Below are 10952 nucleotides of genomic sequence, written 5' to 3'. Positions count from 1 at the left end.
CGTTCGCATCCTGAAGCGAACGCAATCTGCGTCTCTGCGTGCGCGGGTCGCGATTCGCCGCTTCCGCGTATGCGTGTAACGTCATTTTGAGCGTCTGCGCATGCACGAGCAGCGAAACCTGGAAGTAACGGAGCACGTTACCGTGGAGCGTCACCTGAAAACGCTCAACCTGAAGCACATTTAACCCGAGGTATGACTGTATAGACAAATTCATATAGACACTCTGCCTGAGTGATAATTTCATAGCGGACACAATGGCTTGCTCCATATTTCATAATTCCTCATAGCAATCCCACCTGACCCCCACACTCTGGATATCTGCACCCCTACAGGTTTTTTTTTTGGGGGGGGCAGACCCTTCTAAGTTCCTGAGTCCACAAATAAGCAATGGCCCACACTGGAATTTCCCACACCCCACATGGAAATCCCCCCCCCATGAAAAAGCATCTCAGTTCAGCTTGCTCCCTGGAGAAACTTGGCTCCCTTGACCTCCCTATTATGACCTAATAGAACTCACCATTGCTGAGAAGCAGCCGGCCACCCAGGAAGGAGCCCTGAAACTTTTCCTACAGGCAAGGAGTTGCTTCCCTTCTTTACGCTGCCCCTCGCACAGTACAAATGCCTTTCGCTCTGCCCCTTCTCCCTTCCTGCCCCTTAGGCCCAGGCTTCCTGCCCCCAAACACTTTTGCGACGTCCCCTCTTTCTCTTCTCATCCCACTTCCTTCAAACTCCTCCTGGAAACCATTGTGTCTGAGAATATTTCAGCCTAGGGAGCCAAAATGGAGTCCTCTATCTGTTCTTGGGCTCCAGATACCTTTACTCCAACGGCCAAAGAGCGATGGAGTACACTACCTGGGCTGCCCCTGTTTAGACCTTGTTCTTGGCAGACATAAGGCTTGAGCTCAAGTATCGCCGCTTGGTCCAGCCCATCCATCGCTACTTTTCCTCACTTCTCTCTTTCCTTCCATACCTCAGCTCCTGTTGTTGCTGATTGATTTATTGCCCGCCCTCTCTTGAAATACCAACATTAGTGGAGCGGCAGACAAAAATGGCTGAATATGTGGAATTAGCAAAACTGACCCACAGAATCCGTAACCAAGAAGAAACAAAGCTCAGACATGGGTGGAGTAAATTTGTGGAGTATATACATCATAATTGCAGAAGTTTAAAGACTGTAGTAGGATTAAAATCTTATGGTGTGAATAGGATGTTATTAAGAATCTGTGATAAATGAAAGGTAAATACGAAAACCTGTTGAAGGGAGGGATGGAAGTCAGTGCTTGATAGAGCGTTGAGAAAATACATTAGTGTATTTATTTTGTTTTGTTTGTGTTAAAATTCAATAAAAAGCCTTTTTTAAAAAAAGATTTATTGCCTCCCCTCGACCCCTAAGATCAGGGTGGATCACAGCAATTTGAAATGCAACATTAAAAAGTATTACTAATTCTAATTCTAATTCTAATTCTAATTCTAATTCTAATTCATTTATTATTTTTATGCCACTCATCTGACCGGGTTTCTCCCAGCCGCTTTGGGAGGCTTCCAACATATATAAAAGCATAACAAAACATTGAACATTAAAAAACTTTCCCATATGGTGGAACCTCAGTTGTCGAACGCAATCCGTTCTGGAAGACTGTTCAACTTCCGAAACGTTCGACAACCAAGGCGCAATTGCCGGTCAGCAAAATCCATTGAAAAACTAGAGAAATGCACCTCAGAAGCCGTTCAACTTCTGAGGTGTGTTCAAAAACGGAAGCATTCACTTCAGGGTTGCCAGCACTCGAAAGCCGAAACGTTTGACTTCTGAAGCATTCACCAACCGAGGTTCCACTGTACACACCAGCTTTCAGATGTTGTATAGTTGTATAGTTACCGTACTTATCTCCTTGCCTTGGGTGGTTGCATAACTCCCTGCCCTCCAACATTTCTCCAATGAAAATAGGGACGTCCTAAGGACGCGGGTTAAACCACAGAGCCTAGGACTTGCCGATCAGAAGGTTCGCGGTTCAAATCCCCGCGACGGCGTGAGCTCCCGTTGCTCGGTCCCTGCTCCTGCCCACCTAGCAGTTCGAAAGCACGTCAAAGTGCAAGTTGATAAATAGGTACCACTCTGGTGGGAAGGTAAACGGCACTTCCGTGCACTGCTCTGGTTCACCAGAAGCGGCTTAGTCATGCTGGCCACATGACCTGGAAGCTGTATGCCGGCTCCCTCGGCCAATAAAGCGAGATGAGCATCGCAACCCCAGAGTTGGCCACGACTGGACCTAATGGTCAGGGGTCCCTTTACCTTTAAGGAAAAGCAGGACATTCCGGGATCTAATCAGAAACCGGGACGGCTTCTGTAAATCTGGGACTGTCCCTGGAAAACAGGGACACTTGGAGGGTCTGCTGTTCTTATGTAGTTTCCATTAGAGTTACAGCTTATACTGTTCGTATAAAATGCCCTTCAGCTGGATAGCTCAGTTGCTTAGAGCGTGGTGCTGATGATGCCAAGGTTGCAGGTTTGATCCCCATATGGGACAGCTGCGTATTTCTGCATTGCTGGTGGTTGGACTAGATGATCCTCAGGGTCCCTTCCGGATAGTTTTATGATCCTGTGATTATTCTACAAAATTGAAACAGTTTGTTGGCTCTTCCCTGCCTGCTTGCTTTATTTGTGCAGAACTGCCTCATAATTTGCCATCTGTCTGCATAATAAAGGCACTCAGGGACAAATATTTTTGCAGTGGAAGAGACCATGGAGAGCTTGCTTATTTCTAGACAGACTCCTCTGCACAAGCCTAGTTTTCTCAAAGAGCTATTCACGTACCTATAGGACCGCCTCTCCTGGTATGCCCCGCGGAGGACCGTAAGGTCCACAAATGACAACACTTTGGAAGTCCCAGGTCGCAAGGTGGTTAGATTGGTCTCAACCATGGCCAGGGCCTTTTCAGTACTGGCCCCGACTTGGTGGAACACTCTGTCACAAGAGACTAGGGCCCTGCAGGACTTGACACCTTTCCGCAGGGCCTGCAAGACAGAGCTGTTCTGCCTGGCCTTTGCTTTGGACTCAGTCTGACCCTTATGTTTCCCTCCCCTTACGGTTTTGATCTATGGACTACTTTTAAAATGAGGCTGCATTTTAAATTGCATTTTAACCTGTATTTTAAATTGGTCTCCCCCCCCATTATGTTTTTATTGTAATTTTACTGGTGTTAGCTGCCCTGAGCCTGGCTCTGGCCGGGGAGGGCAGGGTATTGATGATAATAATAATAATAATAATAATAATAATAATAATAATAATAATAATAATATAATAATTACTATTAATGCTGCAGAATAAGCAGCCCTGTCAAATAAGAAGCATCGGCAAATTGTGCTCTTTTTCAGCTACAGACCTTAGTGCTATGAATTTCTCTTTCGCTTCTTGTCTTTTTCAGATTACATCCCAGCCAACTGCCATGAAGATTTTTTGCCTTCTCTTTGCAGGACTGTTCTTGGTCTTCCTGCCTAATTCAGGTAAAAACGCCCACTGACTAACGACCAACCTGATCATTGCACTATGAGGGAAGAAATTCAACCCTGTTTTTGCATGGAAAGGCAAAATTATCTGCTTTGCACTTTCCCAAGCAACATGCAGACTGAAACACAGCTATCCTTTGAAATTATCTGGATTTTGCAATGCAGTTCCCCAGCCAAAATGCATCTCACAGGGTTGTGTGTGCGTATAAATGCAAACTTTAGTAAAAATAACATGCAAAATATATTTATATATGTGGAAATCGCTTTGCAGGGCATGTGTATGTTAGAGGAAATTGCATACCAAAAAATGTACACTGGGATAAATTTCCACTTAGATCTTGGCAAATTTTAATGAGGACCTTAAAAAACATAAACTTGTACCTTGGGTTACGAACTTAATGCATTCTGGAGGTCCGTTCTTAACCTGAAACCGTTCTTAACCTGAGGCACCACTTTAGCTAATGGGGCCTCCTGCTGCCGCTGTGCCCATTCTCATCCTGGGGCAAAGTTCTTAACCCGAGGTACTACTTCCGGGTTAGCGGAGTTTGTAACCCGAAGTGTTTGTAACCCAAGGTACCACTGTACTTTGTCTTTCTAACTACCAGCAAGTTCAGGGTCTAGCACAGAGCCACTTCCTTTGTTAGCTTAATGGCCCACACTCTTAGAGGGTCATTACATCACCAGGAAGCTAGCCTGGCTGTTCCAGGAATCAAATCCATGCTGGGCCCAGGAATTAAAAGGGACTCAGGCATATAGCTTAGCCCCCATGTTGTTGTTGTTGTTGTTTAGTCGTGTCCGACTCTTCATGACCCCCTGGACCAGAGCACGCCAGGCACTTCTTCCACTGCCTCCTGCAGTTTGGTCAAACTCATGTTGGTAGCTTCGAGAACACTGTCCAACCATCTCATCCTCTGTCGTCCGCTTCTCCTTGTGCCCTCCATCTTTCCCAACATCAGGGTCTTTCCCAGGGAGTCTTCTCTTCTCATGAAGGGGCCAAAGTACTGGAGCCTCAGCTTCAGGATCTGTCCTTCCAGTGAGCACTCAGGGCTGATTTCCTTCAGAATGGAGAGGTTTGATCTTCTTGCAGTCCATGGGACTCTCAAGAGTCTCCTCCAGCACCATAATTCAAAAGCATCAATTCTTCAGCGATCAGCCTCCTTTATGGTCCAGCTCTCACTTCCATACATCACTACTGGGAAAACCATAGCTTTAATTATACAGACTCCCCAACTCATAACAGTATTTTATTCTGTTTTCGTTTGTGTGTGTGTATGTGTGTGTGTGTTTTAAATAATTGCTTCAGCTACACACACAAATAATATCCGCAAATAATATGTGTATATCTCTATTGGAACTGACCTCAGCAAAGCCGCTGCACAACACAGTGCAAGGAAACTTGCCGTATCCCTTAAAACTCAGCTTAGTTGGGACACTGCAGCCCAGGCTCCATGCATGGGATAAGGAAGACAATAGCCCATTGTTCTCTTAGCTTGGGCAGTTTAACTATGGGCTCATGAGATCCACCGCTGGAATCAAGACGCAAAACGTCTAAAATTATATTAAGGAGTCATGGCGCTAAGGGATGCGGGTGGCGCTGTGGGTTAAACCACAGAGCCTGGGACGTGCCGATCAGAAGGTCAGCGGTTCGAATCCCTGCGACAGGGTGAGCTCCTGTTGCTCGGTCCCTGTTCCTGCTGTTGTAAATAAAAATATGCCCTTTTCCCTTATGGGGTATCCAAGAGCCCATATAGAGTCCTTACATAGGTTCCCTATTGGTAGGAGAAAATAACAGAGGTCAACCAGAGAATATTTGAGAAGCAAAGCAGCTAGTAAGCTTGATCTTTATTGATCTGTTGCAACAGGGTACTCCCCTCACACGCAGGAGAGGAAGAGGACCCCCCAAAAATGCTGTGCAAGGGCTTATAAAGACTTTTGAAATTCCCATCCTCTAGATCAAGACCACCCCCAGAAACATTATGCATTCATCACAGAAGGGGTGTAACCTAAGACCACCCCTCAGATAATGCGGTCTAAAACAGAACATTTGCATGTTGTTTTCTCCTGTCGCTTTGTTTATTTCCTGTCTGGCAGGTTACTTGATTGGATTTCTTGGGGAGCCTGGACAGTCTTTTGTAATGATAAGGCTCACACCCTTATTCAAACACAGATTAAGACAGGATTTGTGAAGGAAGAGACAATGGGGAGGCTTTTCCATTTTGACCATGCAGAGAAACATTTACCCAGTTTAGGAATCAAAATGGTTCCAGGTTGGCTTTCCTGTGCTGATCTATGTACGTGTGGTTATGAACGTTGCCATATATCTAAGACCATAAAATTCCTATCACATTATCCCCCCTTTGGGGCTAGAATTTTTCTTAAAAATTTTTGCCCCACAAATAATAACATCGTATGTTGTAAATGGATGCCTTTGTATAAATATATCATCTAAAAATAACATATGTTGCATTTTGTTACTAAATTACTTGTGGCATTCTAGCTCTTGGGAGAAACATTTTCTCAATAGTGGCTATGCTTTACATTTAGTAGGAAGGTCCACTACTGACTGAAAAATGCAGTTGGTGTTTTGTCCTTCGCCATTTTTGTGTGTTTCTCAGGTGTCAAGCTAGCTCTTCTGTGGTCTCACACCGGCATAGTGCTACAGCAACACATCCTGTTGAATCCCCTCGGGGCTTTCATTTAACCATGTCGCCTGGCATTCACCATAGCTGGCACAGGTTTGGACATCTCATGAGAGAGATGTCTTTGCCTTGGCCTTTCTGTGGGATTTTATTATAGGCTGTGGTCTTGCACTCATGGGAAGTTGCTCACTTGCACTTAAAGGACCAAAAAGCTAATTGCAGCCTGGATACACTTGCCCAATTCAAACTGAGTCCAATTATAATTTATATATGCTCATGGTTCTCAACTTATCAAAACAAACTGTTAAAAGAAAACCATTCTTAAAAAGGGCACTTGTCCAAATAAGTCAATTTAACTCTATAAGGGATCATTCCTGCTAAACCAAAGCATATCCACCTTCATGTATCTTAGAAGCTTCTCCTTGGTAAAGCGAGTTTTAGCACATTTTTAAAATGGGTAGGGAAGGTTGGCATAGTGCCAGGTGGGACAATCTAAACATTGGACTACACAATAGCCTGGTCTATTAGAACGCATAAAATGTATGAGAATCCTCCACTGGGGTGTAAGGAATAAGACATTAAACTTAAAAACAATTACACACAAAAATAGCCCCCCCCCTTTGTGGAAATAACACACTGTCAGACACATTTCAACATTCCTACGTAATAACACATAATACAATTTAAACACAGGAAAAACGTTTCTTAAACACAAATTGAAGGGGACTGTCAGAGTCCAGGCCGGAAATAAGCGCCAACTGGGCTTCTTTCCCATCAGGAGTCTGCGGGTTCATTTCTTTGATTGAGGTGCACCCATTTTAAGAATTTTAATAGCGCTAGCTTTTACTTTTATACTGCAGTCGGGGTTTTATCCCCACTTTTCAGGAAACACAATAAATAACCCCACAGTAGACTCAATTTGGACAACTCCGAGAATTAGTACTGTGACACACCGCCGTTCGTCTGGCCTGACTTACTAGGCTGGTACAGCTGTTGGCCTTTCCTGGCTACTAAGCTAACAGTGCGGTCAGCGATCTCAACCCCCCCCTTTGGTCATTACTCAGCCAGGGAGCCCACAGCAACCTCCTGCCTCTTACAATCTAACCTGAGAGTTCCCTACTGGACGCTTGCGTAGCGCAGTGCCAGATTGGGACTCAGAAATGACAAAGAAGGAAAGGAATCAGGTGCCCTTGCTTTCTCTGCTCACAGGTCATCTCTAACAAAGATCGCCATGGCAGAGGTGCAGCGCCATGGCAGAGGTGCGGCTGCACCTGGGAGTTATAGTTTCAGTACAGAAGAAAAAGCACGACCTTTTTCTGGGCAAAACTCCGAAGGAATAGGTCGGCATATAGACTGTAGAAGGGAAATGAAAGAAGTCACACAAAACTTTTGCCTGGGCATACTCCGAAGGCTAGGGCTGGTGTTGAGATCGAGGGGACAGAAAGGAAGAGAAGGCAATTTTTAGATGAGGAAAAAAGTAGAAATTTTAGATTTGAAGGGAAAAGGAAGAATTAAAGAATTTTGGTTGCTGTGGTTTAGAGAACCCAACCCACTACCCGTGTTTCCTACTTAATACTCACTTCCGCATGCGCTGTTCCTGGTGATCCCACGATCTCTTGACTGGTTGTTTAAGGCCGGCCTGATCAAGCGTTGCTTCCCCTGGTTAACCCCGCTGAACCTCCAGTTATTTCCAGACCCTGGGATCGATGGAGGACTGGCCATTCCTCCTGGCAAACTGCCTGGTGCGCGCTGGATAACCAGTCCTTCCTCGCCCCCAGAATCCGGGTAACCAAAAGTCCCTTCGTGCGTGGTCGCCATCTGTTGTAAATAAAAATATGCCCTTTTCCCTTATGGGGTATCCAAGAGCCCATATAGAGTCCTTACATAGGTTCCCTATTGGTAGGAGAAAATAACAGAGGTCAACCAGAGAATATTTGAGAAGCAAAGCAGCTAGTAAGCTTGATCTTTATTGATCTGTTGCAACAGGGTACTCCCCTCACACGCAGGAGAGGAAGAGGACCCCCCAAAAATGCTGTGCAAGGGCTTATAAAGACTTTTGAAATTCCCATCCTCTAGATCAAGACCACCCCCAGAAACATTATGCATTCATCACAGAAGGGGTGTAACCTAAGACCACCCCTCAGATAATGCGGTCTAAAACAGAACATTTGCATGTTGTTTTCTCCTGTCGCTTTGTTTATTTCCTGTCTGGCAGGTTACTTGATTGGATTTCTTGGGGAGCCTGGACAGTCTTTTGTAATGATAAGGCTCACACCCTTATTCAAACACAGATTAAGACAGGATTTGTGAAGGAAGAGACAATGGGGAGGCTTTTCCATTTTGACCATGCAGAGAAACATTTACCCAGTTTAGGAATCAAAATGGTTCCAGGTTGGCTTTCCTGTGCTGATCTATGTACGTGTGGTTATGAACGTTGCCATATATCTAAGACCATAAAATTCCTATCACACTGCCAACCTAGCAGGAAAGTGCAAAGTAGATAAATAGGTACCGCTCCGGCGGGAAGGTAAACGGCGTTTCCATGCGCTGCTCTGGTTCGCCAGAAGCGGCTTAGTCATGCTGACCACATGACCCGGAAGCTGTACAGCGGCTCCCTCGGCCAATAAAGCGAGATGAGCGCCGCAACCCCAGAGTCGTCCGCGACTGGACCTAATGGTCAGGGGTCCCCCTTTTATACTGCTCAGGCCAATGACCTCCACCTTTTGGTAGCAGATTGCCAGGGCTCTGAGCACATTCTGAGCTGAGGAATCTCACAGCTCACATTGAAATCATACGTTTAAAGGACGTTTAAAGCACGTCTTCCCCCACAGAAGGCTGCACACACACTATAGAGGACATGGCTTCCCACAAAGACTTCTGAGAATCATGGCTGATTACAGATCCCAGAATTCTTTGGCGGAAGCTGTGTGCTTTAAATCTTTGGCGTGACCACAGTCTTTTTAATCCAGTGGTCTACTCCTCTTTAGCTTTTCTCATTTCGTCAGCTGGGAAACGTCATTTTGCCATTAAACAACTTTGGAGTCAGAAACCCCTGGCGATCTCCCATTTCCCCAGCACTGGTGTAGAAGACACACTCCTCCTCCCTCCACACACCCCTTTCCTTGCGTGACATGTCTTAGAATGCAAACCTACAGGCAGGAACTGGTTTTTGTAAGCCAGCCTAGGAGCCTTTTTGTTATGTACTGAGTTGAATAGGATCCAAAATGCAGCAGTCTGATTGGTCCTAGAATAATAGGATTCAGAATGCAGCAGTCTGATTGGTCCTAGAATAATAGGACCCAGAATGCAGCAGTCTGATTGGTCCACAGGAGCCACCCAATCCAGCTCCAGGTGGAAGTGAATCCGCAACCTGATTGGCCTACAGGAGAATCCCGGAATTAGCCAACCACGGGGGGCCCATTGTGTAAATAATGTATATAAAGCAGACATTTCGGGGAAACTTTCATTCCTCCTCACCACTATGAGCTGAATAAAGAGCATGAAATCCACTCTTGACTCCACATATATTTCACTTTTTGGCTGCAGAGCAGGGTAAAAATTCTGCGAGAAAGGAAAGCAATGAAGTAAAGCAAACACAACCAACATCTTTAATAGTTGTGTGTAGATTTCATGCAAGCCTCGGCGGCTGAAAGCCCTTCTCCTACACAGCTAAACTTAAGGTGCAGGATCCTTTCCCTCTCTTGCTACCCTAGTGACGCTCCTCTTCCCTCCACTTGTAGGCATAGCAGACTTTGTCACCCTGGGCTGCTTCGTCCGAGGCGGGAAATGCGAAACGGACATTTGCAAAGAAAATGAAGAACAGATCGGAAACTGCTCCAGAACTGAAAAATTGTGCTGTAAGAAACCCAAATAAACGGCGTCTCCTGGATTCCAGGGGACTTCCTTTACCTGGAGATGTGGGCATCAGATCCGCACACTGAAAGATCAATGAGGAGGAGGAGGAAGAAGCCTTGGTTGAGCTGACTGCCTTGGTGGGTGGCTGGAAAACCGACACGGAGTCACAATGTTCTCCTGATTGCTGGAGATCTCTCTCCAGCATCTGGAATGCTACCCCCACCACAGTTCTGCTTGTGAAAATTTGTCGAACGAAAATCGGGCAGGCCTCCATTGGATTATACCTTATGGATTAATTGCGTAAATTATACCTTAGGCAAAGTGCTGGTGGAGCGGGGAGGGTGATGAGGCTTTACTCTGCTAGCCAGGGTGTTACGGAAAAATCTAGGTGCGAGGCTGCTCAGTCACCCAGCTGGTCGGGCAGAGCCCGCGGGTCCCTGCGGAATAAAGTTGCCACCAACTGGAGCAAATAGCTGTAGGCCAAAGTTTATTGCGCCACAGGTTCAAAGAGGAATTTTGAACCACAAGGATGGGGTGACAATGACTTTTAAAACTTTCCCACCATATCCCAGAATACAGTTCGTACAGCATCATTGCCACATCACTGACATGTCACAAAAGGGGAGGGGTAGACAGGGGTTACACTAGTTTAACCTTGGCAAACATGTCCAGACAAGTCCTTGGTACAAGATTAGCATAAGCAGACATGGCAGGGCAAGACTCAGGTATAGGATTAGCATAGGCAAACACCTCTGAAGTCCCACCACCCAAAGTACAATAGAACTTCCTTTGCATGTCTGGCCCCTTGGCCAGTCTGGTGATGAGATTAGGCTTTCCTTGGCCAACAATCGGCTCAGCAATTGTCACCTCTGGGAACTTCCTGGAGTCTTTTTTTCAAGGGGAAAATAGCTTTGGAATGGAGGAAACTGGCAAAGGAGTTGATTTTATATTATT

General features: G+C 45.6%; 1 long non-coding RNA gene across 4 annotated transcripts; it reads left to right on the top strand.

Moving 5' to 3' along the window:
* Window positions 1-464: 464 nt before the first annotated feature.
* On the top strand, window positions 465-10051 carry LOC310758794. Of its 4 annotated transcripts, none has more exons than XR_014545911.1 (3): window positions 465-572; window positions 3423-3501; window positions 9884-10051. It is a non-coding gene; the product is annotated as an uncharacterized lncRNA (long non-coding RNA). The 4 variants fall into 4 exon arrangements; XR_014545912.1 differs by lacking the exon at window positions 465-572 and adding an exon at window positions 604-1122; XR_014545913.1 differs by lacking the exon at window positions 465-572 and adding an exon at window positions 604-1127.
* The last annotated feature ends 901 nt before the right edge of the window (window positions 10052-10952 follow it).

Source organism: Podarcis filfolensis, assembly GCF_964270895.1.
Source record: "Podarcis filfolensis genome assembly, chromosome: 3".
NCBI classification, from domain to species: Eukaryota; Metazoa; Chordata; class Lepidosauria; order Squamata; family Lacertidae; genus Podarcis; species Podarcis filfolensis.
The sequence above is the reverse complement of the archived record's forward strand: the minus strand, read 5'-3'. Positions and strand labels throughout refer to the sequence as shown.